Consider the following 26,981-nt stretch of genomic DNA (forward strand, 5'->3'; position numbering starts at 1 on the left):
GAGCGATTAGACATTACCATGAGCAGTTATAGTGGTTAAAACTTGAGATAATTCACATTTTCACCTACATGTATCATCGCTAGGATGACATTGTCTCCCAAAGAAGATCATCACATGGATAGAATGAGCACCCAATGAAGATGTTGAATCATCGCTATGTGCTAGTTATCTTCCTAATGAAGATAATCTAACTTGAGCAAAATCTTAGGTGCTTTGTCCAAAACTCTGCCAAATTGCTTCACTAACTTGATAGACCTTTGTACCACCTTTGCATAACTCAGAAACACGTTTGCAACACACCAAGTGTTGACAATTCATCTAAGCCATGGATAAAATAGGAACAAACCAGGTTGACAACAATGCCAACCATTCAATTAGCCATAATGCCAACAATCCTCATGAAATTGTGTGATGCACTTGTGTCCACAAGTGCCTAGACCATCGTCATGTTGGTCTTCATATTTGCAAGAAACAACCTATGCATATTCTTGCCTTACTTTCCTCCCAAGACACCAATCCTGATATACATTGCAACAAATGAATGAGAATAAAACTTCCCTTTGGTTCTGTTACATGTGACACCCTTCGTCATTTTGAATTGTACCTAAGTGATCTTCATGGTTCCTTGATGACCTATTGGCATTATGCTTTGATACCACCTATCACAACTCTAGAGCTCTTGTCATGGCCCAGGCTCTCATACATACTCTAGCCTTCCAACACCAATGTTTATTTTCCCAAGGATTTTCCTCGCTTTGGTGTACTAAGTTTGGACAATCCCTACCCTCATTTTATTAAGTGTTTTTAGAATTATTACTCAATCAACTTTATCTTGTGTTCAATTGCAAATTATACCATAAGCAAGAGACATCCAAATTACGTGGGCGACCCAACAACTTAACACCCAAATCATAAATAACATGTTGGAAAAACAACCATTTACATATTCAACCTAACTTAGCCCTTGGCTAAACCCCAAATTTCAACCTAAGTAAGCGAACCGCAAATCTTGGTTCAAACTTCAATCCCAAAGTTCACCTCAATCCACCTATTTAGACATCCAACCAAGCAAACTTACAACACTTAGGCCAATAGATGGAAACCCCAAGATCGGACATAACTTGAACACTCCTACCCTCACTAGGTAGGCCTTGACCTTCACGTAGTGCCTTGTCTCTTCATGTCAAATTGTCGCACCATGTAATTAATCGAGCACTCTATAGTGCCAATCTCAACCTATGTCTTGTCTCCCCTGTTCAGTGGTTGTTTGTTCCATTATTTTGTCCACCAACATATATTTGTATCCTCTGGATGCGCCAATTGACTATCACATTAGTTGGGTGGAATGAGGTGACACAGCTATTCAACTTCCGTGCTTACTCCATTTTCGTTTCTGCCTGAGCTGACACACACTTCGCACTCGCGCTTACTCTAGTCGATGTCCTTTGTTCCATTGCGTCGTTCATTCTGTCTCGTTCATCGATCTTTCTACACTACTCTTGCACAATGGTTGTGACGTCATGCCAAGCAATTGTGCACATTCCATGTGTGCCATTTCAACTAATCAGATGGTGAGGAGTGTTATGTACTTCTTGCACACTCATGTGGGCATGCCCATGCCATCTGACTGCGCATGTTGCATCACAACTTGGCATGGTGCCCAAATCATGTAATGTGTGGACTGAGCGGTTGTTCCAACTGGTGGAGTATCGTGTGATATCATGGGTTCCTTGGGCATTTGTCGAGCATGGGCTCCAGGGACCTTATAGTTTCCCTTTGGTGGTTTTTCATAAAGTCCAATCTTTTTCCTTTGTTTGTTCATCTTACATATCTATTCTATTTGATACTATTCACATTGCGTAGTCTAACGAGGTGACTTTTGGCTTTTTCGATTAAATCCACGAACATGATTTTGGGCGAAATTGTAATGTTATGTGATTTAAGTCGTATTTTTTAATCAACCATTAAAATGCTTAAATTATACAAATCAACAATTTAAAATTACAATTTTGTAATTAGATTTTAGGTAAAAAAATCAACATGAGATTTTTGAATCCAAAAATAAATTAATACTTTGTAAGACTTTTAGAACATTTAAAATATACAAGTAAACCATGATAACATTTAGATTATATAACTTAACAATGATCAAATTTCTGCTAAAATCGATCGAAAAAATTGCCCCAAAACGAGCCAAAAAGTGACCTTCCTCATCAAGCTCTAGTTTGTCATACGTTCCCTGATGATACGCTTCCCAAATGGTACGCCTGACACGCACCCCTGTTCCATGTGGACCTTGACGAGGCATCTACTAGAGATTTGAACTCTGTTCTGTTTTTATTGTGAAGTTTGCAGATGAAACACTCTGCAGCATGACCGCGTCTATGTCCCGTCCAATGCGGCGATGTTGGACAAGCCCCCGGCGTTTACATCCCGCTCCATGCGCCGATTTACTGGGAAAAGCACCGCCAAAGACTCCATTGAATTGAATATAGGTCAGCCTGTGAATTTAGGGCTTTTCTTTATTTCCCTTTTCAGGTCAGTGCTCTGATTTTGCTTTACAAATTTTTCGCTATGTCCCCATCCTGTCACTACCACTGCGATTTCTTCGGCCGTTATTTTTCCACCAGGACAGCTGCTGTATTTATTTATATAAATTTATGTACATAGCTAACTAAGATCAGAGCGTTGGTGTTAGTAAAGGGAAAATGGATCATAAGAATGTTCTTGTAATGATTCTTGTAATCATGGCGACCTCTGTAGCTGCACTGAAGACAAATTCCAATAGGAGTGACTCGGAGGCTCTTCTGTTGTTTAGAGAAGCCATTACATCCGATCCAACAGGATCGCTGTCCAACTGGACTCGTGAAAGTTCAGAAAATTTATGCTCCTCATGGTATGGTATTCGGTGCAGAAAGGGCACCAAAAGAGTGGTGGCCATAAATCTTTCTGGCTTACAATTGGAAGGAACCCTTTCACTATCTCTTGCCAGTCTCTCTTTGTTGCGCACTATTAATATTTCCGACAATGCTTTGAAAGGAGGGATTCCACCAGAATTTGGGCGCCTCAAAGTGCTGGGAACAGTTGATCTCAGCAACAATCTCCTCTCCGGTTCTATCCCAAAATCACTCTCTAATTGCACACGCCTTCGATGGCTTGGGCTTGCCCAGAACAGCTTGGCGGGGAGTATTCCAAATGAGTTTGGTCGTCTGCTTGAGTTGGAACATCTCATCTTGTTCGGGAACGTTCTGAATGGAAGTATTCCAGATTCTCTGAGAAACTGCACATCTCTACAGGGTTTCTCCATTGGAAGCAACAACTTGATTGGTCCAATACCTTTCTTCCTAGGTGAGATGAGAAGTCTATCTTATCTTGATCTTAAATTCAATTTACTGAACGGTCTCATACCTCCAGCTCTCGGCAATTGCACTGAATTATCATACATCGACTTTTCTGGCAATGCCTTGGGTGGAGAAATCCCAGCTGAATTGGGCTTGTTGCAGAAATTAGAGTACTTGTCTCTGTTTTCTAACATATTGAAGAACTCCATTCCTCCATCTTTGGGAAACTGCTCTTCCCTCAAGTTTTTGTATTTGGGGTACAATCAATTTTCAGGCAGTATACCATTTCAGTTGGGTAATTTGAAAGAGCTTACTGAATTCTCCATTTACGCCCTAAGTATTAAACCAGGTAAAATTTCAGGTTTGATTCCCTCTCAATTAGGAAATTGCAGCAAATTGGCATTGCTGGATTTACAAGCGAACAGACTTCAGGGCTCTGTACCAATGAGTATATATCGTCTTTCTAGACTGTCTTTCTTATCGCTTGGTTCAAATAATCTCACAGGGAGCATACCTCAAGCCATTGCCAATTTGACTCAGTTGACCTACCTAGTTCTCGGTAAAAATAGGTTTATTGGTAACATCCCTGAAACCATTTCCAATTTAAGCAAGCTTGAATATCTTTCCCTTGAATCCAACCATCTGAATGGTACAATTCCAAAAACCATAGGAAAGCTTCAATCCCTTGGATACATGGATTTGAATGCAAACAACTTAACGGGAAGCATTCCACATAGCATATGTGGACTTAAACGTCTCCTTATGCTAAATATGTGTAGCAACAATATATTTGGGAGTATCCCTGAAAATATTAGTGCTTTGGTTTCAATTGTGCTGTTAGATGTATCATCAAACATGTTAGAGGGCTCGATTCCTAAGGGTATCGATCATTGTATTCGTTTAGCTTGGTTAAGGGTGTCTGAAAACAAACTCAATGGAAGTTTGGATATCGGCTTTCCAGTGTCTATGAGGGTTTTTTCTGCTCATTCTAATAATTTTTCTCGGACTTTGCCAACATTTTTGGCTAATTGTACCAAGCTTCAACTTTTAGATTTAAGAGACAATAGATTAACAGGGGAGCTTCCTCAATTCCTCGCATCTTTCCATGACATGAGAGTTTTAAGTGTCGGCTATAATAATCTTCATGGTTGTTTTCCTCAATGGATTACAAATCTGACCAAGTTACAAGTGTTGGATTTGTCCAACAATAATTTCAATGGAAGTGTACCATCTCATCTTGAAACACTTAAGGGATTTACACTTAATGGATCTTCACCAAAGCCTGTTGAGATGTTATATGAGGTTTTGACGATTTACATGAAAGGTGTTGAATATTCTCTACCATATGTGTTGGAGAGGAATACAATATTTGATGCTTCAAACAATAATCTTACAGGACAAATCCCTACAAGCATGGGATGTTTAAACGACATGCGGTTGTTGAATTTATCAAGAAACCAATTGGAAGGATTAATCCCTGCATCTATCAGTGAGATATCTACTTTGGAACAATTAGATTTGGCTAAAAATAAATTGTCTGGACAGATTCCCCAGGAGCTTTCTAAATTAACAATGTTGGGATATCTAAATGTTTCATTTAATACACTGTGTGGGCCAATCCCAATAGGAACACAATTTGACACATTCAGTGAGGCTTCATTTGAGGGGAATAAATGCTTATGTGGATTTCCTTTGTCAACGTGCACACATCAGAATAAAAGAGTAGTGGGCAGAGTTGGTGGGGAGAGTAATGTTAAAGTGGATTGGTTAAGTCGCATGGATGAAAAAGTGTCATTGCTAGCTTTGGGAATGGGAGTGGCGATTGGATTTGGGGGAGTTGTTGGTATGTTTATTGTGTGGGAGAGAGCCACAAATTGGTTGATGTGCATCCCCTCTAATAAACCACAAAACTTTTATGGATTGTACCAATTTCCTACATAATTGTAATATCTACTTATGAATATCAAGAACTTCAATAAAATATTACAATATTTTTATTGAAAAAAGATGTGCATCCTCTCCAATAAACCACACAACTTTTATGAAATGTATCAATTTCCTACATAATTGTAATATGTACTTGTTAGTATAAAAAACTACAATATAAAATAAATAAAGTATTATTGAACAAATAAATAATGTGACATTACTATAAACATAAAAAATTATGATAAAAAAAATCTAAACTATAACTCTAATAAAATTATATTATATGGAAACATAAATAAATATATACAAATGTAAAATCTTTATTTCATCTTATATAATTTGAAATGAAGTACATGACATTTTTTCATATGTTTCTTCATCTTTTCTCAGGAAAAAGAATTGGAATTTCATTGGTACATTTATAACATAATTACAATTTGCATAAGCTTCATGGCATTCCCGTGGATACCTTTCTCATATCATGATATGAAAATGTCTCTTTCCCTTAAGGAGGGAAGTACTAAAAACTTCTTTTATGGTCAAATTTTGTATGCTTTTATACATAGTTTCATATACAATTTTATATATCATATCAAAAAGAAAAAGAAAAAACATATGAGTTAAACATATATTTCATTAGTATATTTTTGATGATTATTCAAATCCAATGGTCAAGAAAATATTGTTGTTACCAGTGTTCTTCATTCTTTGTGATTTTGAATGTGCCTTTATCCAATTGTACTCCAATCTTCAACATGGCATTTGTGATGGAGTTTTTGTGCCTACAAATATGATCAAAATATATATGAGTAAACTGAGAGATCTGGTATTGAATTTTTTCAAATATAGGAAGAAGGGTGTAATTTTAGATTCATGCTACTCCTTCCATCTAATTAATGATAGTTTGTGAGTCCCCATATATGTGGATGGAGTTTATTCCCTGTGATATGGCTAGTTATAGGAGTAATTTTAAAGAAAAAAGTTTAGCATAGTTATTTGTATCTATCCCAAAGTTTGTAGTCATTGATGCACATCAACAGGTTCAAAAGTTCTGCAAACCATTGTGGGTGTAGTCTCATCCTTGACTCCATTTATATGGCTAGTTGTAGAAGTGATTTTAAAGAAAAAAGTTTAGCATAATTATTTGTGGCTATCCCAATGTTTGTAGTTGTTGATGCACATCAACGAGTTCAAAGGTTCCGCAAACCATTGTGGGTGTAGTCCCATCCTTGACCCCATTTATAGGAATATCGCATGATTCATCCCATGAACTCTCATGAAATTAAAAGAAAAGACTACATTCTTTATCTCATAACATTTTCATCCATTTTGTCTCCCAGTCCTATTGGCGTAAGTGTGGCATGGCCTCTCTTCTTGATTCCTCATGTGTCTGAAGACACAAGGAAATAAAAAGAATTGTATTCCTATTTCAAAGAAGAGTAGACTACATTATTTTTTCAAAGGAGAAGGTTCTTGTTTAAACAAAAGATAAGCATTATTTCTTTCCTTAAGCCCTCATATATTTTGGTGTTATATATTATGAGAACATATGCAAAGCCAATACACATACAAGCATGCAATTCAAGCCCCTCTCAAAGGACATTATCATCTTTGAGAAAACTTGGTGCCAACAATGATATATGTATGGTATATAACAATTTCCCACGGTGCATGTGGGATATGTATGTTTATTTTTACAAAAATTAAAATGTTTGATAATGCATATAAAGCACATATGGATGAAGACTTGGCATGTATATGATTAACAAGGAGCTTGATCCAGTTGAAAGGTTAACACTAGGAAAAAGGATTGTTGCGGTTGAAAATGACACTTTCTTTTGGAATGAAAAGGGATCCAAATCCACTCTTTAGAATATCAACCTTGAGGTATGAAGTGAATCTTTTGTGGTAATTGTTGGCATAGTTGGATCTGAGAATTCCACTTTACTATCATTCATTTTTGGGGAAATGCCAAAACTCTCTGGCATGATAAAGGTTAATTTGGTTGTGCATGTAACGAATACTACATCATACATACAAAATATATATTGCTATGAAAGGAATCATTAATATGCCTACCATTAGCTTTAATGGTTGTATTGATATTAAAGTGGCATTTGCACCATCTTGGTCCTAAGGCAAATGTAAAACTGATTATTGCAATATGGGAATATCTTTTACATTGGTAAAAAAGTAAAAACTAAAGCAATTAAATAAAACAACTCAACAATTAACCATTAAGTGGATCCAGAAGATCAGAAAAGAATATCATATATCATATTTAATATGTGGTTGTGGATGAGCATGATGAAGGGAGCCAACTATGTTAAGACAAATGTAAAATTGATTCAGTTATTATTGCAATATGGGAATATCTTTTAGGTTGGTAAAAAAGTAAAAGTAAAAGTAATTAAATAAAACAACTCAACAATTAACCATTAAGTGGATCCAGAAGATCAGAAAAGAATATCATATATCATATTTAAGATGTGGTTGTGGATGAGTATGATGAAGGGAGCCAACTATGTTAAAAGGAGAAGCACTCTAGGCCAATGACATTGTCAAGTTCACGCACAAAGCCAAAAATGGATAAATCCAGGTCCAGTATAATTGGAAAACTTATTTAAATTAAATAAATATGTATTTTATTTTGCAATAAGCACATGCAAATGTAAAAGTAAAAAATTAAAAAGCATGAAGGCCTTGTTGTATTTACCTAGTGGTGAAACAATTGCCTAAGAAGTTAAACTAGTTTAATCGTATAGGGCATCCATCTGTTGATTAAATTTTTCAAGAAGGATCCAAGTCAAGTAGTCACTTTGGAGAAATGATTCCCTCCTTTTCATACCCAGATGTTGTCCATTTTGTGAGTGAGGGCATGACTAATAGTGAGGTTTTTCCCATTTTATTTCCATTTGATTCCTCATGTACTAAATTTATGCTTGTATTACGTCATTGTTGGTTTGCAGGTTGCTTCTTACAAGTGCTTCCTAGAACATAACTCTATTAATTAACAACCGGACAAAGTGCTTCCTAAAACACGAATGCAAAACTCTATCAATTAACAACTAACAACCAAAAAAAGGTAAAGATCATTTGTTTTTCTTTTCTTCCAGTATTATTATCATCAAAATTGGTATTAACTATGTAATGATTTTGCATGATATGGTCTTTTTGTTCCCTATTGATTAATTTAAATTTGACTATGTATCATCTTCTCTTTCACAGGCATATTCCATTTTGCAGAGATGTACTTTGATGTTGAAAGCGTAATAAAGAAATAATTACTTTGTTGATCATATCCTATCTCAATGATTTATGTGGCATTTGGGCCTATGTCTTTCTAATAATGTTTAAATTATTTTATTTTTTATGTTCTCTGTGAAAATGACTTGTTTTATTTCTTTTACAGTGGTAAGTTTTGTAATATATGTGTTTCATATGAGATGTTATGTAAATTCTATGTTTTTTTACTTTGTTTTAGATAAACCCTAAATTCTTGTATATAATTTGTTAATTATTACATTAATTTTAGGTTGCTTGACATTTACACTTAGTTAGTCATACTTCTTTTAATCTTATTTTACTTTTGTACATAATGTGCTTATGTTTAGTTTTAATAAATTTTTATTGCCTACAATGTCTTAATGTTTAATTGTTGTTAAAAAAATCTTATTAAATAACAATTTAAACACATACCTCACATAATTGATTAAGATTTTAATTCTGTAATGTAAACAAACATAAAAAACAATTAAAATATATAATAACATAAAACAATTAATATCCAAAAAATGCCTTCACTAATTTAACCAATGTTTTCTATATACATATATTTGGTTCATTAATAGGAGTTATAATACTTTAAATTATTCTTGTTAAGGATATTGTAGTCAATTCATTTTCTTTAATTTGCACCTTTAATACAATTGAGGCTCTATAGTAGTTTAATGTCAAAACCTTAAAGCAATGATTAGTTTTTTTCTTTTGTAAATAATTTTTTGTTTAGGGTTGTTGAAGAATCTAGGGCATCTAGGTTATAAAGAGATTCTTATGACGACGATAACAATTTGTGAAGTAATTTTACTTTTCTGATTAACACGATCTTCTTCTTCTTATTATTATTGTATTTTCTCGTACTTCATTAAACAGTTACCAAAACACAAGATATTGGCTCTCAGCCAGGGCAAGACCTCTCTGTCATAGGGAGGAAAACCCTTATGCAAATTTCTCTTTTTGAAGCTTCAATTGACAAATTCCAAACCCTATACCCTTGACAAGAAGATCCTCCAAGCACATGTCAAGCCTTTTTCTTTTGTGACACTTCGTCCTCCTTCTTCTGGCACTTCGTCCTTCCACTATGTTCTTCTTTTGGTAACTGATAACAACCCTAGTTGTGCTTGCCCTAGAAGAGATATTTTTCTTTGTTCCTTTGTTTGAGATGTAGACTTCCTCACTTAGGAATAGGACCTTATTCTTTACCCAATCGAGCTCTTCCTTTTGATATAGTTGCAGATCTGATGTAGCAACAATGTGGCTCTAATTCTTCACACTTGTGAGGGGATATCTTCAAGAAAATGGTGCTTGATTCCTTCTCTTTCCTTCGCTTGAGTAGTATCCTTCTTCCCTTGAGTAAGAGGCCTAATAGGCACTCTTTTCTAGCCCAAACAACTCTCTTTGTATGACTGCAATAGGAGGATTGTTATGATAGCAAAATGAGCCTCCCTTCCTTCGCACGTGTGACTATAATAGGCCCTATAACAACCCTCTAAAACTCAGTTTTTCTTCCTTCATTATTTGCTGCACTAGAGGCTCCTTTCCTTGACTTTTTCATACCCTTTACTCGTCCTCCTTCTTCGTTGATTTCAGATATGAGATCATGGTTCTTTTGTGAGGTCGTATGGCCCTTTATATAGGACTCCGCCCCTCCTATTAGGCCGAATTAAGGTCGACTTGACCTTCATAATTCGAATTGCTTCCTTTTATGATGCCGACATATGGAGGAGGCTTGGGACTTTGCTTGGAGGTCTTCTTTTGACTCTAATACATATTTTTACATGGTGTAACAAGCCCATAAGATTCTTCAACAAATACATTGATTCTTTGACTTCCTAGAAGCACTTAAACATGTGCTTGACCTATTCAATGAGAAAGAAACTCATTGTTATAAATGACAAAAATAATATTTCTTTTCTTTTACAAGTACAAAGATCAAAATTACGTTTATGAAGACCGAACCTAGTTGCACTTTCTTCAACAAGGGTTAGTGTAGTTAGTTAGTATTTTGTTCCTTTTTTCAGGGTTGTGAGTTGCAGGAGTCTTCCTAGTTAACTGGAATTCCTCTGACATGTGAGAGGGTTTAGTTGTGCGACTCTTGGCATGGGTTCAACCCCTACTTGCACAACTATAAACTCTGGGATAACATTCTCTTTACTTCTCGTTAGCGGCCGAAAAGTTCGAGATGTTGATGTAGTGTTGGAGTGACACTTGTCATTTCGAAACCATCAACAGTAGCAAAATATAAAGATATAGTATTTGAGAAGTGAATAATTCCACCATCTCCTCCCAAGGAAGGGAAGCCTTGTGTCGCCCCATCAAAAAAAGATGAAGGGGAGTTCATTTGAATTACAGTTTCCCAAATAAAGTATATGAGGGGGGGGGGGGGGGGGGGGGGGGGGGTCCTTTGTGATTGAATTGGTTGTAATAGCCATACTTTGTATGGTTATCTTAATTGATGATATGCCTTTATCTTGAAATATGGCTTAGTTATTCTCCAACCATATACCCCATGACAGTATGAAGGGAGTGCTTTGTAATGTTATTTATGTTATGCCAATAGCCACTGCGAAAAATACTCATCAATATTTAGACTATCCCTGACATATAGGTTCCCCTTAAACAAAGGAATATATTTCCAAATATATTGAGTAAAAGGGTATGTAATAACCATTTGATTAACATATTCATAGTCCACTGAACACAGGAGACATATACCAAGGCCTTAGAAAGATTGTTTTTGAAGATTGTCTGAAGTAGGACCTTTATTCCTTAGGAGAAGCCACATAAACAATTTTTCTGTGCGAGGACATTTAAGTTTCCAGAGTTATTTGCTCCATCAAGGTGGCTCATTGCTTCCGGTCTCTGAAGCCATACTCAGGTACCCACACTTTGGTATGTAATCACCATGAGGGTTAGGGGCCCAAATCAAATAATCTTCATTATCAGAGAGGGTGACATGAGATTGTTTGAGAGCACTAACGTATTGGTCCCAAATATATGCAAAATCCCCATCTATACTGAGGTCCACAGATGATAACCAATCTTGATTACCCCTCATATAGTTATAATATGAAATATGATTTAGTGTGACGAATCCATTTCTATTTAGTTTTTGGATTAGAGGAAGAGGAAGAAAATGGCCTCGTTGGCACCTAATATAGGGATCCAACCAAATTTGGATCTGGGATCCATTTCCAACTTTCCAGCTGAGGTAATGACCAATAAGGGGGAAATATTTTAGGCCTACCTTCTAGATGAAAGATCCATGGTTGACTAGTTTTTGGCAATGCTTGACCAATCGAGTAATGAAACAAGGCTTAGATCATTTTGGTAGGTGATTCGAACCCATAGGTTTGTGTCCGAATTAGTTTCCAAACCCTCTTAATGCAGGAGACTTTGAAAACTAATGGAAATGTTTTAGTCCACAACCCCTTAGCACTTTTGGAATGGAAATTTTGTGCCAAGTTGTGAGAGAAAGCATTATTTTGACTCCCTTGCCCACCCATATAAATCGAGAAGATAATTGTCAAATTTTGTGAAGCATCCGAATAGGAATCCATGCCAAAGAGGCCTAGTAGATTGAGTGGCCTCTATGACTAATTTACAAAAAAATAATTTTCCAACCTTAGATAGCCACTTGTTGCAGCAGACCCAAATTTGATTTCAATATTTTCTAGTGACCAATGTTAATATGATTTTATGTAGTTTGGCTTTCACATAAAGCCCAAGTATTTTATATCTTGATTGATCTTCATCACTTGAGTTGTAAAAAGTCTCATTTGTTGATTTACATCAACCATCATGTCCCAACGATAGAGTGATTCTTTTGAGATATTTATAAGCATTTCAGTAGCCTTTATAAAAGTGTCTAGGAGATTATTCAAGTGTTTAAGATGATCCAAGTTTCCATCTAAAAATATAATAATATCGTCCACAAAGAGCAGGTGGGTCAAGAAGCACTACTAGGGAATGAAAATGCCTTTGAAACTCCCCTATTTTTGGCATCCATAATGAGTCTCCTAAGGCCCTCAATAACCAACATGAAGAGTAGAGGGGTCATTGGACATCCATGACAGAGTCCTCGCTCCACATTAACAAAGGGGAGGTCACTCCATTTATCAAAAGAGTAAGAGAGGAGGTGTTGCTATAGTTTAGTACCCAAGAGGTGGAGGAGTGAAAAATAAATAAATGAATAAGGAGAAGTTTGATATAAAGCAAATTAACCCTATCAAAGGTTTTTGAGAGATCCACTTTATACATGACAACTTTTTGTTGCTTTGTGTGGATTGAGTGGAGGCCTTCCTGGGTGAGATCGATTTTTTGATGAATTTGAAATCTTGCTAGGAAATCAAATTTCTCATGGGAGATGTGTTCCAAAAGGATGTCTTTCAAATGTATGCCAATGATTTTGGAGATGATTTTGTAAATGATGTTACAAAAGGAAATGTGTCGGATTAGATAAAAGGATTTAGGATGGTGAATTTTTGGGATCAAGACAATGAAAGTAGTGTTGAAAGGTGCCAACATTTTCCCAAAAAAGTGGGAGAACTTGATGACCCTTAGTAGATAATATCCAAAGGTATTGAAAAATTATGGATAGGATTTGATAGGGATACTGTCTATCCGAGGGTTCTTCCATTTTTGGAAATTATGAACCACCCGTTGAAGCTTAGGTTTTGTAATCTCGGCCATAAGGTTATCATTTTACTCTTGATTTGTAAACCTAGGGAAGAGTCCAACCACCTTTAAGATTTGGTCTATCATTGCTCTATTCTCTTGATGGGAAATTTCTTTAAAGTCTCTATAACCTTCCTAGGAAATGTCTTGGAGAAGAGACTATGAATCCATCTTGACTTTTAATCTCCCAAATAATTTTTATAGTCTTCCAATGATTTGAAATCCTATGAAAATATTTAGTATTTTCATCCCTAGCCCAAAACCAGAGGGATTTAATCTTCATTCACCACTCCTTTTCTTTATCTAGAAGTTTTTTTTTTTCTCTTTTTGCTTCAGGGATTATGATATATTCTTGATGTTCTGTAGACCCATTTTTGGAAGTGCTTTGATCAAAGGGAAATTTTAGTTTTTCTTCGATATTAAATAAGGATCGTGTATCTCGAGCATTTTTTTTGTTTTCACAACTTTGAGATAACCACTTTGGAAAATTTTAAGTTTCTTTGGAATCGGATTGAAAGGGCTTCTAGGGAGGCATGGGAGAAATGGCACCATGCTTGCTTGATAGCATCATAGAGGGAGGGATCTTCAAACCAATGTGGGTTTAACATAAATGGATTGGGCATATTTAGGGGAGGGGATCAAGTTCAAGGAGGATGGGATTTTGATAAGAATCACTACTTAAAGTGACCTATTGATGCATTCTGAGGTTTAGATCGAGCAAATCTTCAAAAACCAGGAACTAATCCAAGTGTTTTGAGATATTAGCCATCCTAGTATAATTATTTGTCCAAGTAGGATGAATTTTTGGGTGGATGATATCAATGAGTCCAACATCATCCAAATGTTCAATGAGAAAGTTCAAGAGGGGGTCAGGAGTGGCTAAGGGACCACAAATATTAGATTCCCCAAGGGTAAAGTTTAGGTCACCATCCATTATGTTGTTTTGAGGAGAAACCAGGTGCAACTTGAAGAAATTTCCCTAATAGGATTTCTTGTCAGTATAAGGTCCATAGTTATTATTGTAGATGAAGGATATGTTGGGTTCAGATGAGAATAAGTCTAGAGCCAACCGAGAGTGAATAGACCAAACCAAAGTTAGCCTCATACAAAGAGTATTCCAATGTGATATGAGCCCTCCTAAATGGCCAAATGCATCCCATGAAACAAATTCCTAGTGGGGGAGAAGTTTTCATAGCATAGATTATGCCTTCTCACCCTCCATCATTGTTTCTTGAAGAAATATGACATGCGGATTGTGCATTGTTTTTAGTCTTTTTATCTCCAAATTTTTAGAGGGATTGACTAGTCCGTTGTAGTTGAATAATAGAAAAATCATTTGGGAGACATATGGGGGTTGGTACTATAGAGGCCTCAGGGATGGAATTTTTTTTTCCTGTATGAATCTCAAAGCTTTCCTGACATTGAGCCAATGAGAGGAAGACTTTTCTTCCTTTGTTGGGTAGCTTCAAATCCCTTGTGTCCAAGAGACCAAACCTAATGCGTGATTTTGGTTTAAAGTCCACAAGAGGATCCATGTCCAGGTGATGTAGGGGTTTTAAAAGAGAACAAAGGTTGTAATGAGGGGGAGAGCATGGAGAGGCCAATAAGGTGACAGTGCAAGGGAGGAAAGGGGAGGTAATGGACAAACTTGGAGTAGCCAAAAAGAAGGGAGTTGATGAATTAATAAAAGGAAACGTAAGGGGAGATGTGGGATAATTTTTCATACCTAGAGGGATATAACCATTGAAGAATTTGTCAGCAAAGTGGGCACCTTCTTCTGATGAGAAATAAAAACAGTTGGGGAATCCTTTGAGTGATAAACCTCTTTTTTAGTCATAGGAGGAGATTTGTGTTCTACTGCTGGGGAGGATGGAATAGAGGGAACCGACGATGGTGCAATTTGCGAGGGATAGAGAGAAGAAATAGAGTAAAGATGATTCTTATGGACCCATTTCTTCTTTGATTACTTGAGGGGACATTCCTTGCCCAAATGACCATAAGAATGACAATGTTTACATTTTAATGGAATTCCTTCATAGTTTAGGATTTGATGATAAACCAATTTCATTGAATTGATGCGTATCGAGTTCGACAAGACTAAAGTAAGATTTATCTCGATCAGAATTTAAGGAATGCCCATATATCCAAATTGTTGGAAGGAGAGGTCGGCTTCGTAAAAGATACCCAGAGTATTCCCTATTTCCTTAAAAACATCCTCAGACTATAAAATTAGAATTTATCTTGATAGTCATACCCAAATCGATATTATAGCCAAATTTTCTAAGTGGGCATCAAAATTAATTGTCCTTTTTTTAGCAAAGGGGGCTTGTGAGCCCCGCGACCAGTGTCCCTATATGATCTTTTGAGTGTACTCCAAAAAGTTTGTAATCCATCCCATCTAGTCCTTAATCAAAATAATATAGTGGGGTGAATAACCTAAAAGAGGGGAGAAATTAGTCGTAGTCCATTTCCGGGGGATGACCGTGGACTTTGTTTTACTTGCAAACCCACCAACAACTATAGAATCCTCCATTTTTTGTATGTCATATAGTTGTATCTCCTTTCCAAGGACCAAAATGAGCTCCTCCACATTTTTCTTAATGCATTGCCAATTGATTTTTTTAGTCTTACTGCCTGTTGTTTTCACAAGGGGGTAAGTCTAAGGGAGTTACCACACCTGCTAAACATCTTTGGTGTTAATAAATCGCTAATAAAACTAGAATGTGGAGAGTAAGGTGAAAGATAGGGGAGGAAAACATGGATAAATTTGAGGAGGTAACAATGGTAAAATTTGAGGTAACATCCAATGGAGATTCTCCTCTCCTTGGCTACACACTTCTTCCATTTTGCTAGATCCTTAGCATCAAATGCTGATGGTTTCAAAATATCATTATCAATGAATTCCTTCAACCCATTATCTTCCAGTACTACCTCCATGTGATCCTTCCATGCAACATAATTTGATCTTCCCTCAAGGGATACTCAAGCCTTAGCCCATTGAAATCCATCTTCTCAGTCTTGAAGAAAAATTGCAACACTAATATGCAATTCGAACCTCCTGCATTGAAAACTTCAAAATCTCTGCTCGACAGTGATTCCAACTCTAATACCATGTAGAAATTAATGTGTAGATTTAATACTGCTCATGAAATTTACTAAATCACAAGACTTGAAGCTACTCTACTAATCTGTGGAAGTTAATTCACCATCTAGAACACAAATCATAGACATGCAAAAAGAAACATCACACATGCACAAAGATTTATCTAGGGGAAAGAAATTGCTCAAAACCCCTTACTATCTATATTGCATTAATTAGAGAATAGAGATGAAATACATACGCTTCCCAAGCTTAAGCACACCCACCCTACAAGTGCATAGTTTATCCCTCTGCCTAATTGACTGAATCTGGCCAACACTTAACCAATTTCCAACCCCTCTAAGCTCATATTTCCTTGTGTTGTTCCCTTGGGAAATTGGCCCTATTATTTAGGAATTTCCCACTATTTAATTGCACAACTTCTTTAGGGTCTTCCTCTCACTGCATGCACCACCTATACACATTGGAATATGCCACAACTAATAGTACAATGACTTGAAATCTCCATCTCAACTAGGTGACTCGAATTCTCTGAATGCAACAATTATTTTGGGCTGATTTGATTAGTTAAATGGTTGATCATTGAGTGTGCTTGAAGTTCTATTTCCACAATTTGACCTCCACTAGTTCTTCTTACAGTTAGAACTAGTTAAACTGACAATAACTCAAATTAACTAAAATAGATTGCTACAAGTTAGCAATCAAACATATTGAACTAAACTCAAGCTTCCCCAACTTGAATTAACTGTGTTAACTGAGTGACAAGTGCCATGTCACCTCAGTTAACTATCTCCAAGATTTTTGTTGAAATAGAAATTTGAATTTTCTCTAGGTAAATGAAGGCAAAGTCAAACTGAGATTTTCTTGCTACATTTTCAGCAGAGAAATAATTTTGGGGTGATTCTTAGAGATTAAAGGTGGAAGCAAAAATGTGATTTATGGGGTGAAGACGTTAGCTAAACATTTTTTTTATATCTTTTCTTGTGGGATGTTTCAGATGGTGCAACTTAGAAGAGCTTAAAAGAATATCTTTATGTACATGTGGTTAAAACTTCATACATTGGCTTGCTACAGTTTTGGAGATATGCCCCAAGGAAGTTAGGCTTCTTGAATGCTCTTGAAAGCTACTTCAAACAAGTCAGCGTAGATTTTTCGCTATATATTTTCTTTTGGGATGTTTCATACCGTGAAACTTGGAGGATGAATATAGAATATCTTCATGTACCTATGATTAAAATTTTAGACCTTGGTTCGCTATGGTTTCAGAGATATGCTCTGAGGAAGTTAGGCTTCCTGAATGCTCCTAAAATTTTCTTCAAACATGTCAGCTTGGTATTTTCGATATAATGTTCTTTTCATGATATTTCAGACTACGAATTTTGGAGGAGAGAGAAGAGAGATCTCAAGATACTTGTGGTAGAAATTTCAGCTATTGTTTCATTTCAATTTTGGAGATATGATCTCAGGAATTTAATGTTTCTAAATGCTCTTGAAACATGCTTCAAATTGGTTAGCTTGGAATTTTTATTATAACTTTCTTAAAAGATGTATCGAACTGTGAAATCTGGATGAGATAGAGAAGAGATCTCAAGGTTCCCTTGGCAAAAATTTTAGATATTGTTTCACTATAATTTCGAAGGTATGATCTGAGGAAGTTAGTGTTTCTGAATGCTCTTGAAACATGCTTCAAACATCTGAGCTTGGAATTTTTGATATAACTTTCTTTCTAGGATGTTTTAGACAGTGAATTATAGAGGAGATAAAAATAGATCTCTAGGTAGTTATGGTAGAAACTGCAGAACCAAATTTTGAAAATTGAATATGTGGCATGATGTGCAAGTTAGTTCTTGAGAAGAAGCCAAAAGCAACAAGTTTTGGGAGAAATAGACTCGATGAAAGAATAATATTTTTTAATTATCTATTGTAAAAGATTCTTCAATAATATACTCAATACACTTTTAAATTATCGATTATAAAAAAATTCCTTACACACCTCCTACACCTGGTTCAAAGTACCTTCAAAACAAAAGATGATCCCAAAAGAGTATTCTCTTACAAAAATACCATATCCATACATCCCTTATCCCTATAATATATATTCAATATATACTAACTATATTTCATAAATAAACTTAAAACACATAAAATGATATTATAATAACTTCATAAAAAATATTAAAATTATGTTAAACCAACTTTACCTTTTCGATATCCTTGATTCTAATTTGTTCAAAACAAACAACAAATCCTTGAGATTACTTTCACATACATTTGATGAACCTGAAGAGTACATCTTCTACCCAAAATAAATAATAATAACTAAGTTACTCAAGCAATCAACAATTAATAAAGTCTTTTTTTAATTAAAAAATAAAAACCTTAGCTAACTGGGCGTGATAGATCAAAGGGAATTGGGGAATGGGGAGTGGGGTCGCCCCCCTATGACCCCAATTTGACATCACATTAATATTGAAATAGTCTATAACGCGACTTTTTGAAAGCCTTTCCGGTGGGTTTTTCCGGTCGAAATCCGGCAGGAATTTATTGGAATCGCAAGTTTGATAGCTAGTTTCTGCACAATGAAAGCGTCCCAGGGGTTTTCGAGGGTGCTGAATCCAAATATGCAGTTAAAAAACCATTTTAACTGCAACAAATCAAAATTTAACCTCAAATTCTTCCGCCAGATTCCGTCACCGGAATCTCCAAAAAGTCACATTATAGACAACTCCATTAATATTTATGCGATAAATGGGAAGCATGCATGCCCATGTGAAGTCCTAGACCACTTCAAGGTGGAATTTAATGGCATTCACACTAGTCATTTCACTTTTGTACTAGAGGAGAGGATGGCAGTTAGTTCAATAGCGGACGGGGTACCTGAGTAAAATGGGTGTAGGAGACTGGATAGTCAGAATGTTTGGGTGCCAAATAGTAAAGAGCACTCTGAGGGGAAGGCTCTCTATCTCTATCCAGGGACAAGAGGGAGAATCTTGAGAGAATTGGCTTTGAGACTAGAGAGCATAGGAGTTCCTGTGCAAGGAAAGGAGGAAATTCGAACTTGCGCCATGTGGTGGGAGACGAATTGAGGAATATTCAAGCTATATTACCATTTCAAGTCTTATGGACTTGTTCTCGGAGCTACTATGGGTTATTCATACCAGGTATAAAGTTTCCAACCTGGTTGTGTACTCCGTGATAGTTATTTATTTGTTTGTAGATTCCAGTTTTGTTGGGTCTGTTGGGATAAAGGGGTTGCAAGGAAAATGGTATTCTATTTTCCTCTTGTGTCTACATTGGGGAAGTGGGGATGTTTGGAGGTTTACTGGTGGGTGGTGAATTACTTATTTGGACATTTGGGTGGTGCAAGCATTTTAGATTTCAGGTGTCTGGGGTAAGTTGTCCCTAAGAAAGAAGGGAGTTTGTTTGGTCAGTTACTATTGCTATTGTGGTTTTGGAAACCTTGGTTTTTTTTCTTTCTCCAGTTTGAGATCTCTTCATCACTCTTGTGGTGGTGGATGGGTGTATCCACCACAAAGGTTGAGTTGGGTAGTGACATTTTTGTTGTTGTTCTCTTGCTAGTTTGGGTGGTGTTTCTGGTGGTTTGTGGGGGTACCCTTGGCAATAAGAGTTTATACCGAGGGTTGTGGATGGTTGCGGTCACTAGTGGGAAGAAGGAGAATCGTCATTAGTCAAGCATTAGTTGGTGCTATAAAGTCGATTTACGTCGACGACAAGAAGGTTAAAAGTGGTGGAAAACTATGCATACTCAACAAGGCTGGATGCGTCAAGGAAGGGAGATGATGGGATTTTCAGGAAGGAAGCATTATCATTGAACCTCCACCATCTCAGCCTATTCCCTCTATAGAAAATTCCTCCTTGGTGGAAGACAATGCCTCCTTGATGGAAGACAATATGAGTATCCTTTGACAGGTGAACAATTATTTGAACCAACTTAACCGGGCTTGACAAGATGATCACAATGATACTATCGACTTCATAGTTATTTGAACCAACTCAACTGGTCTCAGCAAGATGATCACAATGATACTATCAACTTCATAGTTATTTGAACCAACTCAATCAGTCTCGACAAGATGATCACAATGATACTATTGACTTCATGAATCACATTCAAAGAAACTCGTGGGAGTTACATGATAGACTAGTCAATCAGTCATTGGAGATGGAAGCAACATATACCAGAGCAACTTGACCATCTGGAAACTATGTTGGCACACATGGAGGGGCATGTTCATTGTGAATTCAAATCCCCACCATCACCTGGATTGGGTCCATATCATCCTAGCTTAGTAAAATTGAATTGGACGATAATTGATGATTTTTTGGTGTGTTTTATTCTTATGGTTGTTTTGGAATTTTTTCCTGTCAATTTATGTAAATCTTTGTCATTTTGGAATATTTTGGAAATTTACTATGCATCTAGGTATGCATCTGTCGACCAATAAATAAAGTGAGAATAAGTCAACAGGTTTCCGAAACTGAAACACACTATGAGAAGATATAATATTTTGCATTAATAGAAAAACTTATATTCACAAAAATAATATAAAAACCTTATCTCTAAAAAGAATAAAACTTTTGGGGGAAAAAAATCCCCAAAAGCCCAATATTGGAATATTTTTTTTGTACCTATGATCGATCTTCATGAATTGTCTTAGCCCTCTGAAATAAATGAAATAAAAATTATGAAGTGTGTCTCAAGTTGGCTCCAAATAAATAAAATTTGAAATTTTCAAACTGTGAATTTTGCCTCTAAAAATGTAAGGTCGGTTCCTCCATAAGCTCATATCGGCTCAGCCCAATAGAACACCACTTGGGGCACTATTGATCTCTATAAATAGACCATTCATCATCTCCACTTGGGAAAATAATTTTGATCACATAAGGATGTCTTCTAAGAAAGAATTTCAGGCTTATCTGAGGTAGTACAAGATGACGAATTTGAGGCAGAGTAAGATGACGAATATGAGGCAGACTTGAAGAATGAATATATCTCAATTTGACCAGATTTGATTTGATCTTGGTTACTAGTCAAATTTCCTTTGTTTTGGAAAGTTTATATTGTATTTGTTGTTGAATTGGAAAAAAGTTATTTAAGAAAAATTTGTTGGGGGTTTTCGTAGAATAAATTTTGTATTTCTTGTGTTTAGTTGTCTCTTTCGTCAATATTGTTTTACTGTTGAAAATTGTATATTTATAATTTCTTAATAATGAATGTGACACAAGATAAATTAATGGAGGACTCATTGGAAATAATTATCAGACTAGGAAATCATGAAAAAACAACATGGTATCAAAAGCAGGTTGAAGAGTAGTGTTATAGGAGTAGCCAAAAAAAACCGTAATCCAAATCTTGTAGCCCTAGAACAACTGAAGCCTAACCATGGTTTTTATCAAGCAAAAGGATGAAGTCCTACTTACCTTATGGAAGCATCAAAGTCTATCTAATCTAACGAGGCCTTGCATAGTCATGAATATCTGGAGTAGAGGTCAAAATTCTCTGAGTTGTTTTTGGACTTGATTGTTATGCTTTTATGTGGTATTACTTTTCTGATCAAAGAATACTATCTCGTGGTTGTTGTGGATCTTTGTAAACCTATGCTATGGCACCATTCATAATTTCTAAACGTATTCTGAGGCTTCTTATTGGATAATTTCAGTTGCCTCTTCTTTGGCTCTGTCTAAGAGTTTTGTGGCATATCTTCTGAAGTTGTTCATGGATCACTTTGCACTTGTTTTGAGGCTTGTTTTGCTCCTTCTGAGGTTCTGGTCTAGGGTTTCGTAAGGCCATATATGTGGAATTTTTTCATAGTATTTTGAAGGGTTTCTGTGGCATGTTTAAGGCTCCCATAAGGCATAAAACTTCGACTCCTTTTGGATCTATTTTGAAGGAGATCTATGGAATTTCTTGGGGACACGTTTTATTTAAAATTCAAAATTGTCTGGAGCAATCTTTAGTGGCTGAAAAGATCCATTCTATGGCTGAGTCAAAGTTTGGTTCAAGGTCTTTCTAAAGGGATATCTGTGACACACCTTCTTGGGTGATTTCTTTGTTGGCTATAGGCCATTGTCGAAGGCTCATTGGCCCTGTTTTAGAAGCCTCCCGAGGCTCATAACTGGTTTATTCTTGAGGCCAATTTTGAATTGACTGAGGTTACCATTAAGGCCTATTTTGGCCCTATTTTAATGTCTGTTTTGGGTTGCTTTTGAGACAAGAAATCTAAGGTAAAACTACGCTCTATCTTCAACCTTTTTATTGATCAACTAAGGTGTGTTGTAGACATTCAACCTCCTTCTCTTAAAGAATTCTGGTGGAATAGTTCGAAACCCCTATGGATCCTTCTTCGCTGGTTACACAATTCAATTTTGAGGCAAATTTTGGTAGGTCTGAGGCATATCAGTGATATATTTTGTGGGAAAATCCAAGAACATTTTTATGGTTGATAAGTGTGAAGTGACTAGTTCAAGTATGCAAGTTCTCTTAGGATATTTCTATTGAAAAATCTTATGAATATGAATTGAAGCATAGGTAAGGACTTTCATTTAGGCTTGTTTAGACAGTCTCCAGAGGCTGTGTTGAATCCTGTTTAAAAATCCATCTAGAGGTAGAGGCAGAATCAAGAATGGTGTTACTAATAAAGTCAAGTTCAAGAAACTTGCTAAAAGAAGGCTGATATGAAAATGTTTCCATAAGTCTTGTGGAAATATGGTCAAATAAAGTCCTTGACGAAATATGGGATGTCATGTATATGGTGAGCTAGAAGGAGTCATGATAAAAGGCTCTCTCATTCTTGGAAGAGATGAAAAACTTAGGGTTTTGTAAAAACCTATAAGACCTAAAAGAGATCATTTGAATTTAGGTCCTTGTACTGCCCTGAGTTGCATCATACTGTAACATATGTGTTCAACAACAAAAGTATTTCTTTGAAGTTGCAAACTCTAACACTGTATACCTTGTATGATTAAGGGTTATTGTCAAAGATGCAAAGGATGACTTGCATTGTAGTATTATAACTATGATAAATGAAATCTGTTGTAATACTATATACCTTGTATGACTAAGGGTTCTTGTCAAAGATGCAAAGGATGAATTGCATTGTAATATTATAACTATGATAGATGAAATATGTTACTAAAGTTGTTGCTTGATTCTAACTGAGTAGATTAGTTTATGGTAAAGTTTTCCACCAAGCATTTGAGAAATGATCAACTTGATTTGATTCAAGAAAGTTGCTCTAGAAATAGAGGGAGTTGAGAAGAGTCATAACACTTGTGCTATGATATCTTCTTGGAATATCTCATAGTCCTTGGGTTTGTAAATCCTAGATAAATCTTAAAGGATATGATTAAGAAATTCCTAGGGTTTGTGGAGAAAACCCTAGAGCTAGAGCATTGAAAGTTGATGTTTTTGCTGAACAAAGAAACTCTAAGTAAAGATAAGAAACTTGCAGTAATGGCTAATGATGAGGACATAGACAAATTTTGCAAAGAAATAAAGGATCAAGAGGGAGATGTCAAATTCCAAGTAAAGGCAAGCAACTTGCAATAATGGTTGATGATGACGACAAAGACGAATTTTGCAAAGAAAGAAAGGATCAAGAGGGATATGTCAAATTCCCTTCATTCCTCAAAGATGAGTAATTATCTCTCTATTGCTTGATTATTATTTTTTTGTTATTAGTTAGCCTCTTGTCTTTAATTATTTTTTTGGGTTGTAATCATTCTTCCATGGTCTCCTAGTGAAGATTGCAGGTACATTGTGAAGGATGCCAAGGCTTTGACAACAGATGGGAGTATTGTATTAACAAAGAAAAGTATATGGCAAGAGGAATCTCCCAGGAGTGATTCGTGTTCAAAAGGAAGAAATTGTACCAATATCTAGGACTACTAGTTTAGAGTAAGAAGGCAGACTCATAAGTTCAAAGGAGGTCATTGTACCAATATCTATGGAAAAACAACAATGACTTCATGATGGATTCACAAGACCAAGCGTTTTTTGGCAACATAGAAAAGTGCAAAGAAAATATTTTCCTAAGAAGAGGGATAGGACATTGAGAAGACATTTGCTCCAATTGTAATTTGGCAAGTTGAGAAGCAAGGGAGTCGAGGAATGTTTGATGAGGTACAATCATGATGATAAATGGACATGATACAAAGAGGAGCAGTGAGGATCCAATGTATTTCTATGTCAAATCGATTGCTGACATTTTCACAAAGTCTCTATCCCAGAATCAAGTTGGTGTACTTCGAGGACAAACTTGGAGTGATGAAAAAGGTTTCCCTTGGTTGAAGGGAGTGTTGATGTGTTATCATCAAGGGGAAGATATTCTCCTTAGGTCATGGGTTTTAACTTGGATAACCATGGGATTTGGTTGGTGATATTGGCCCAATGAGCATCAAGGCATCGATGTGCTCCCTTGATTAGTGGGGTCTCACCATATTTCCATAGGGTTTGGATGGTGGGTTGAGAAAGTGCCTCATAGTATTATGGAAAATATTTTTACCATTCAATGGCATGTGACGACATGTGGGAATGGTAAATGGGTCTGGGTTTCATCATGCGTCAAGTTGGTTCTTGAAAAGACTCCAAGTAGCTTGGTAGATTGGCGACTCTATGACTTGTGGGTAACTAGTTCCTTTATTTGATGTTGATTCAAGGATGCTTTCCACATGTAGTGGATGGATTCATAAACATAGATGAATTCATTCAATCTTTTTTAAGGATAGATAATTTTTTATTCAACAAGAGAACATTTGTTGAAGTCATTATGAATACTTCCCAAGCTAAGAGGGAGTGTTGAATTTTTGTAGCTATTGTCGGTCTTCATGAATTATCTTAGCCCTCCAAAATAAAAGGAGATGACAAATATGAATTGTGTCTAAAGTCGGCTCCAGCAAAAATAAAATTTGAATTTTTTAGATTGTGAATTTTGCCTCCAAAAATGTAAGGTCGGCTCCTCCATAAGCTCATGTCATTCTCAACTCAACAGACACACCACTTGGGGCACTGTTGATCTCTATAAATAGACCATTCGTCCTATCCATTTTGGAAAATAATTTCGATCACATAAGGAAAACTTTAGAGGAATAATTTTGGGCTTATGTGAGGCAGTACAAGAGGATGAATGTGAGGCAGAGTAAGAGGACAAATCTGGGGCTAAATTGAAGAATAAATATATCTTTGTTTGACCAAATTTGACCTGGGTTTTGTTACTGGTCAAATTGTATTTGTTTTGAAAAGTTCATATTGTATCTCTTGTTGAATTGGCCAAATTTTCTCTAAGAAAAGGTTGTCAGGTTTTCCCCCTAGTTTGGGGTTTTCCTAGGATAAATTTTGTATCTCTTGTGTTTGGCTATCTCTTTTGTCATTATTGTTTTACTATTGAAGATTTTCTATGTATAATTAATTAATGATGATTGTGAAACAAGATAAATTAATGGAGAAATCATTGGAAATAATTACTAGTCTACGAGATCTTGAAAAATCAACACCCAACCTATAAAAAAAAAAAGCTTTGTAATAAAATTCTTTATAGTAAAGTTGAAAACATTAGATATATAACTAAGAGAGCTTGGAAGATGAAGTACTTCCATTTTTTTTCAAGTGATTGCAAGTAAGAATAATTTATATATAATAAATGTTAATCCAGTTAACAATTAACAGTTAAGAGGTAAACGATGGTCGAGGTTGGTCAACAGGGCCTTCCAAAGCTCCAAGTCGTCTAGCCGAATTAAAAATAACACTGATATTGTTGTTTTTTGAATGGATCTTGGACCAACATGTCATTTCTAAAATAAACGATAGATTATACTACAACATGGGTTGTTCCAGTGGGGCAACTCTTGCTACCCCGGTGGGCCTGAGTAGCAGAATATCGATGGGTGATGGCGGCGACTGCAGAGGAGGAGGGTTCGACAGTAGCAGTGATGAATGCTACATGCTTTGGTTCCTCGGATGATGTGTCTGGTTTCACCGACGATCATTTCGGTCATGTGCCTATGCTTCATTGGGTTTGTCTCGACCCTCCAAGTCTTTGACATGTTGTATCACCACAGATCTAGAGGTGCTTGTTGAGGGCTTCAAAATTTGCATCTCTTTTGGTCCTTCCTGGGTTGTTGCAGGAGGTACTGTGGGTTGCATCCCTGGAAAGGGCCGTAGGATGGGTTGTGTGCCTCTGAGATTGTTAGGTTTTTCTTGGGGGTGTCGCAACTTGGTTAGCTATGTCCATGATCTAGATAGGTTATGCACGTGGAGCCGCAAACCTATGACGTGGGTCTGTTCTACACTTGTTGTGGGCAGATCTATGCTATAAAGTGTGTTCCATTATATGTGGTGGCATAGATATGGGGTGGGCCATGGTGTTATGGTCGCAACATCCCAAGAAACACTTAACTGAAGCTGGGATGTGTTTCAGTGTTAAGGAGGGCCCTTAGGGTTAGATCGTGGTTATGCATATGAAGCATACATAGAATAAGAAGAGGGGGCGACTGGAACCCTAGCCACTCCTACCCTTGGTTCATGACATCTTTTGTGCTTCCAGTGAGAGTATGCTCCGACGCTGCCAAGGTGTCTTTGGGTTTCAGTGAGCCCTGTCATAACATCTATAGAAGCTTACTTTTCGGTTAGGGTATCT

Source organism: Pinus tabuliformis, chromosome 3_1 (genome assembly GCF_031772625.1).
Source record: "Pinus tabuliformis cultivar Carrire ecotype Pingquan chromosome 3_1, CPIR1, whole genome shotgun sequence".
NCBI lineage: Eukaryota > Viridiplantae > Streptophyta > Pinopsida > Pinales > Pinaceae > Pinus > Pinus tabuliformis.